Here is a 7,252-nt window from a genome sequence, read left to right as displayed (position 1 = left end):
GGGCGATTCCGGCCGCCCAGCCAGTGGTCTTTTGGGCCTTGCGTACATCGCTCAGGCGATCCTTTCCGCCGTGGGATCTGCTGGTGCAGCTCGGTGCAGCGGCCTCAGGTTCTCTCGAGCCCCGATGTTGCGATTCCCCGGACCCAGGGCATCCTTCGAAGCGTCTGCTCTGTGATCACCTGAAGGGAGCCCGGTCCCCGGTTTTCATCTCCTCCTCGCCAGATGGCGCGTGGGGCTTTCGATCTGGCGCCCTATGCCTCGCGCTTATCTGCTTTGCTCGCAGGTGGTTTGCATTATCTAAGCGGGGAGGTGCCGAGGTTGAGGATCTGTAGTGAATCTTATCTGATGCACCACGGGTCGCCTTGCCCTTCTACGACTTTTAGGCCAGCGGGTCTATTTTGGCTCCCAGCGATTCTCGACCGTGCAGAGGGTGGAGCGACCGTATCTGGTACCCTCAGGGGTCGGATCCTGTCCACCATCCTTCCATGCTCTTGGTCGTCATCCGTGATGCGGAGGCGGTCACGCCCCGCCCCAAATCGCGTGGGCTACCGTATGGACCTGCTGGGCCGTAATTTCTCATGGGGGTCTTCAGTACGTGTGTGCAAACACAAGCGTGTGGCAGTATGACTTTATACTGGCGACATGGAAGTTTGAACTTGGTCGGTGACTCCTGCCTGACGTTTCCGTCTGTGGAAGAGTGGCATGAGAATTCAGGACAGCCGTTAAGGCTGCGCTCGACGCGCGGATCGTTTGAACCGATCGTCGGCGTTTCTGAGACGGATTTCTCTGGTTTGGCAGTGTCCGGCTTATCTCGGAGCTGCAGCATCATACATCGACCTCTCTTTGAGGAGGGGGCTCTTCTCAGGAGGGACCCAGAGTGCAGCTTAGCATCCGTCATCATCATGCGCTCCCTGGGATGACCCGAGCCGCGGGGTCCTTCGGCCGCAACCTCAGCGCCCTTATCCCCCCCCAGCCCTGCCAAGACTTCGACGGCGGGGCGGGTAGCGACGCACGCCGCGGTCCGGGGGAACAGACGCCCCGAAGGCCACGTACCGCACGCGGGACCGAGCAACTTTTGAAGGTCGGGCAGAGGCAGGCCCAGTCCGTTTCCGATCCTCTTCTTTTTTCCACCCTTTCTCCCTTCTCCCGGGTTGGACCGGTACTTCAGCCATTGGTCTTGCGCCGGTGGTTTGGTTATCTCGTTTTATTTGCTTCTCCCTCCCCTCCCGTCCTCTTGGGCCTTCACGCGCACTCCTGGGGAGTCCTCAGCTTTTGAAATCGGAGCGATGAGAGGTGCCTACGACCTCAGAGCGAGGGTTTTTACTCCTGCTATTTTTTTTCCCAATGTTCGAAAGGAGGTTCCGTCCTCCTGCGACTCCGCGGCTCAACGCTTCGTAGAGACGTTACGGTTTCGCTGGTTCCTTGGGTCTCATCCTTCCCTGGATCGGAGACTGGTTCGTGCTCTGACTGAGACCGCGTCTTTCATGTTTCGTCTACCCGCTCCAGATCGCTTTCTCCGCTTTCTGGTGCGGAGGCCGGCACTTTCTTCCGAGTCCTACATTTGGCCTGTCTTCTTGCCACGTGTCTTCCCGATGCTTGGCATGTAGTGGCCGTGTGCTGTCGCAGTGGCGTATGTAGTCTTCCCTTACCTGGCCGACTGGCTGGTTCGCGCGTCCTCCCGCTCAGGTTCGCGCGACTGACATCTCAGGGACCTGTCGGATCTTTAGGTCCTGATATCTTTGAAGTCCTCCTCCGTACCTCCGAGGATGATTATCGGGGCCGTTTATTTTGGTGACGCACGTCCGCCTTCCGCATCCTTTTCACCCAGCGGTTGGCCTTCTCTCCCGCCTTGCTGGCAGGTCTGTCTCGCCTTGGCCACTAGGCGGGTGATTTTGTAACAAGTTGCCATCGCCTCGCCACTGCAGATATGGTTGCTTCGTTCACCGTCCGCATGGGCAGATGGACTCGTTTGTCAACTACAGAGGTCTACCTCGTGGTGGCGAAATTCCGCCGGGTGTGTGCGGGGTTTACGTTTCACCGCAGCCGTCACTTTCATTAACGGATGTTCCTCTCTGGCTGGGGAGTCACATTGGGGTCTACGAATCGACAGGGTCTTGGTCCTTCGGAGCTGTCGCATGACTAACCTCAGGGAGTGAGGGCGCGTCGCCTACCTGAGGCTTTTCTTCTCACCTGCGGAGCCTTCTGTCTTGTGTCCCGGTGACCACCCGCGGTGCCTATATACAGGGGGGACGCGCCTTCCTCTTTGTCGGAGGGATCGTGTGGGGTTTGTGTCACGCAAGTCTCTGGGCGCTTCTTTTCGGGTCAGACGTGTTGCCGCGGCTCAGCAGTTTTCTAGCCCGCAGTGGTCTCTTCCGATCATGTCCTTCTCTTTTCGGCGGTGGGGCATTTCCCGATGACTCTTCGCGTCCGCAAGGATGCCCCTGTTCTGTCCTTCGCGTTCGGACCGCGGCTGTTGTTCGGGCGTTCTGCTCCTTGGTCGACCCCCTCCTTATGCTTCCGCCGTTCCTTGGTGCACAAAGTCTCGTAAGCTACGCGGACAAGGCCCTGCCTATTCCTCGCCCAGCGTGGCCTCGCACACATAATGGTATCCCACGTGTTGCGACCTGTCTGCCGTCCGTTCCTGCCGTCATCCGACTTTGATTCACAAGACCCGGAGGCTTCTCTCACCTCGACTCGGTCCTCACATGCCTGCGTCGGTCTGTCTGTGTGCAGCCTGCGAGCTGCGCTGTTCCCCTAGTGCAGGCACGTGCTCTTGGAAGTAGGACCTGCATTAGGGTACTACCTGGCACATGGAAGGGTTTTTGTTGTGTTATCCGGTCTGTCCGTAGGTTCATCCAAGTGCTACTTGGATATCTATGGCACCTTACCCAGGCACTGCGGCTCTTCCTCGGTCCACTAGCGGGCTTCTTCCTTTCTCCAGGGAGGCTCTTCTCGCCTTCTCTCACCCTATGGTTCGAGGTCTCAGTGGCTGGGCCTGTATCCTCAGTCGCTCTTGCCCCTCCTGGGACTCATTGTTCTCTCGCAACTCTGGCCCTTCTTTCGAACCCTTGTCAACCTGCTCTTCTCTGTACTTCGTGGAAGGTTGGCGTTCCTTGTGGCCATCTATCGGCCAGGAGCAAGTTCCGTCGCCAGCGCTTAGTGGCGGAGCCCTCACGTATTTCCATAAGAAGTGACTCTCGTCCGCTCCAGGCTTTCTGCCCATGGTGGTTCCCATTCCTCCACATGTTTCCTTCAGTGTTACCCAAACCTTGCGTTCTCTGCAGAGAGAGCTTGTCTCACTCGATTGTTCGTCGGGCGCTGGCGTTTTCTTGACCGCACCGACCCTTCGAAACCTCCCAATCTTGTTGCGTCGCGACGGATGGGGCTACCTGTCTTCGAAACATATCATCTCGGTGCGGCCTGATCACACTTATCTTTGGCTCACCTTTCCAGGGTTACCGCTCTTCCGCGAGAGCGTCAGCTCCTCGTTGCCTTCCCTCGCCGTGTGCCTTAAGGCTATTGTCGTGGCCGTGGTCGTTCCGTGCACGCTTTTTCTGCCCTTAGCGCTTGGTGCGCAGTCCGGACGATGCGCTCTTGGTTGGTTGTTTGTCTTACCAGTCTCACTCGCGCCCACGCTGTAGGCTTGGGTTACCTACTCTGCATGCATTCTGAGCAGCATCGGCGAACGACGGTTATCACTTTGTACTGTTGTTCTTCGAGATGTGTTGCTCCTATTTCATTCCACGCCTCTTCCCCACTGTGGACGTAGCCGGCAAGAGGACTGAGGAGCGGCGGGTCGGCGGGCTGTATTCGGTGCCGCAATAGGCGCCAGCCGGTGGCGCACTGCCGACCCGCCGGGTGTTGCTGGGGCAATTTTCCGGACGACGTGCACGTGGCGCGGCCTTTGGAATTGATCTGGCACATCTCGAGACACGTTACCAAGGTGAGTACCGTCTTTTTCCTGAACAATAGTCCTGGTCTGCTTCTGACACTGGTGGGGCTCCCGCAGTACTACTTGCGAGGACTGGTTTTGGCCACAGGGCTGGGAGGAGCCTGGAATCTTGGTGACTGGGACATGGCCTGGAGGACTCTTGCCCTTCCTAGCTTGCTGCGAAGGGCATGACTTTTACCCGTTCCATGTTGTAGGTGGCTCTTAACTTTACCTGATGGGTGGACTGGCTAGCCCTGGTGGATGGGTGTGCCTCTTTTGCGGTAACAACAGGGCGAACTTGACTAATTGCCGCAGGCTGTGGGGAGCTGACCTGGGGCAGATTGTGCGCTGTGCCGAGCTTGATGCTCCGAGGCATCTACTTTCTTCTTCTTTGTTATTGTGACAGGCTTCAGCTTGTTTCTGCGTGACATATCTCCTGCCTTCGTGCATGATTCAGGTGATCGAGGAATTGCTAATTGCAATGAGCATGTTGATTCCGTGTTTTTTTGTACGATCAGATTCTGCAGTCTGTAATACTCCTGCCCCCTTATCTTCTGTCTTCCAGTTCATGTGAACTCAACAACACTTTGTAATACGATTCTCTTGGCCAAAGTCCTTTGTGGGAAGCCAAATTCTTTGGAGCTGACCCGTGAGAGTGACCGTCGTGCTGTTAGTGGACCATCCACTGTGGTTTCTTCCTTTCGCAAAGTGTTCTCACCAGGGGTTGTGGACCTTGGGGGGCTTGAAGGGCTGCAAGCAGGTTTCAGGGGGTCCTCCAACAGTGCCAGTTAGACTCACTTGGGCCCAGGGCAGAAAGCCAAAACCACACTGCATAGGGCTGAAGCTTGGGGCCCTGAGCCCTGCCACCAGGGGCTGAAGCCAAAGCCTGAGCCATGTAGCTTTGGTGGAATCTCTGTGGCATGGGGCCCCAGGCAAATGTGCTGCTTCTACCCCCTAACACTGGCCCTGGCTTTTATATGCAGAAAACTAGTTGTGCCACAGGTGGGCTGTGGAGTTTTTATAGCGTGGGGGGGGGGGGCTCAGAAAGAAAAAAGTTAAGAACCCCTGCTTTAGCAAACACTGCAACTTAAATCTCTTAGCAAAAATGTCAAGTATATCCATCGTTCCAGTCTGCAAACAGAGCAGTAGATGTGCAGTGTGTGTTTGGGCAGGGGAGAGGAGTCAGGGGAATAGGTAATGTGCCAAGATTAAACTCTCTGGGCAGGGTGGGTTTCGGAGTTTTCTATGTCTTTTGTATTCAGTAGTGTCACATGGGGGTGTCTTCCATTTGTATTTCAACAATAAACTGCCTCTGCTGATGGGGTCTGAGCTGATCTATAACTGGAGTGCATTGTCTGTCTGCTGGGATGCTGGGGCAGGAGCATGACCATGGAATGCAGCTGGCCAAGAGAAATGACAATGACCTGTTACTGTAACAGTTGTAGTTGCCTTTTGCTAGTCTCTTCCTTCCCTCCTCAACCAATTCTTGCCCCAGTGGGCTTCGCTTCTACCCCCTAAAATGATTAGTGATGAAATAGTTAATGGTGCCAGTGCACTAAGTTTGAGTGCTAACACTCCAGTCCTGTTACTAGGGGTGCTCACCCCACTGAGTCACTGTTGGGCTCTCTGCAGACAGAAGTAGCCAGCACTGCAGTGGTGCTGTGGGTCCCATCTGAAAGTCATGAGATTTTTGGTGAGCTCACGGGTATCTTTGACCTCCTGGTTTCTTCGGGCTGACTGGTCACATCAACAAACAGCTAGAAACTGATGGGTTTTAAATGAAAGCTGAATTATCCCCTAATCCCAAAACTCCAGGAGCTGGGCCATTCAAGGTTGATGGTGGTGTCTGTCACCTTGAGCCTTAGCAGTGGAAAGAGAGGAAGGAGTGCTCATAAGGGGGAGTGGAAGGAAGAGTCTAGCTGCTCTGGTAGGCCCAAGTCTTTCCTGCTATCCTACTGTCTTGGCAGCCTTCAGAAAAGTGTTTCTAATATGCTGTTCTCTTCTTTAGTCTAACAGAAAGAAAGTTGAGAAGGGGATTACCCCCTACAATATTTATAGCAGCAAACACCAAGTGGGGAAAGGCTCTTTTAAGCTAAATGTTGACACAAGAACAAAGAGATATGATCTGGCAGTGTACAAATTCAGGTTGGAAATTAGAACAAGGTTTCTAATCATCAGAGGGATGAGATTCTGGAACAGCCTCCCAATAGAAGTTGGGGGCAAACGTGGGGCATCATATGGATTTTCCCAGTTACTATGAGGGCTTTGTTCATTTTCTAATGCTAAGGAAATGCTATGACCTGCCAGCCTCAGCAGAGTGTCAGTATTTTCAACTAAGGCAGCTGCTAACATCAATTTGGCCAGATGCCCTAGGACTGCCAAAGGCCTCAGAATTATTGGAAACTTTAAAAATACTTCATAAAAATTCCAGGCCCTTGTCCTTGTCCTCCTGGGGGTATTCTGTGCCACTGCACAGGCACAGAATTCACATTCCCCGCAGATTTCTTTGCTTCCCTGTCAGAAAAATTATTTCTGTCAGGGAAGTAAAGGGAAGCTGCAAAATCGGTCACAAGCCACTTCCCGGCAGTGCACGCTTGTTGTTTCAGGTGCCCAGAGCAGCCAGCAGAGAAGTATATCACAGGTCTAGGCAGGGCCAGCTCTAGGTTTTTTGCTGCCCCAGGCAAAAAAATTTTTGGCTGCCTCACACCCCAACCCTGGGCTCTCCCACCGCCACCAATGCCCTCCCCTGCCACCCCAGCCCTGGGCTCCCCGAGAGGCAGTGCCGGCTCCAAGCATAGCAGCAGTAGACGCCCCCCCAGGGACCCTGCGCCTCAGCAGCGGGGGTCAGGTGCCTCTCGGCTCTGCCGACAGGGCTGAGGAAGCAGCGTCAGTGCTGCCCTCATGCCCGCACCCCCACCCATCGAGCCTCCACTTGTACCTCCCCCATCGCTCTTCGCCACACCCCCCCCTGTCTCTCCCCACCCACATTCTCCCTGTACCCTCCCCCAGCTCCCTCCTCCACACCTCCCCTCCCGCGCACCCCCCTACCCCTCCTCCCCTCCGCAAGTCCAACACACCCTGCTCTGCCAGTGTAGAAGCCCCCAAGCATCCCCACACCCACTCCTCGCCCGAACCCCTTACTAATCCCCATCCCTTCTGGACAAGGTTGAGGTTAGTCCCATGTCTTCCATGTGCATTCGACACTAAGATGAGTGCGGGGACGGGTGAGCTTATACTAAAGAAAGAAAAGAGAATTGATCCCCACGCAATGATGAAACAGGATATGCGGTGTTGGAACGAGGTCATTGGGGGGGGCGGGGA

At 55.2% G+C, this 7,252-nt stretch overlaps 1 protein-coding gene across 1 annotated transcript in view; it reads left to right on the top strand.

Annotated features, from left to right (window-relative positions):
- Positions 1-7,252, top strand: part of LOC116827654 (putative protein BRICK1) — a 97,984-nt gene that overhangs the window by 1,070 nt on the left and 89,662 nt on the right. The window lies entirely within an intron of this gene.

The sequence above is a fragment of the Chelonoidis abingdonii genome, chromosome 16 (genome assembly GCF_003597395.2).
Source record: "Chelonoidis abingdonii isolate Lonesome George chromosome 16, CheloAbing_2.0, whole genome shotgun sequence".
NCBI lineage: Eukaryota > Metazoa > Chordata > Testudines > Testudinidae > Chelonoidis > Chelonoidis abingdonii.
This window is presented reverse-complemented; position numbering and strand designations above follow the sequence as displayed.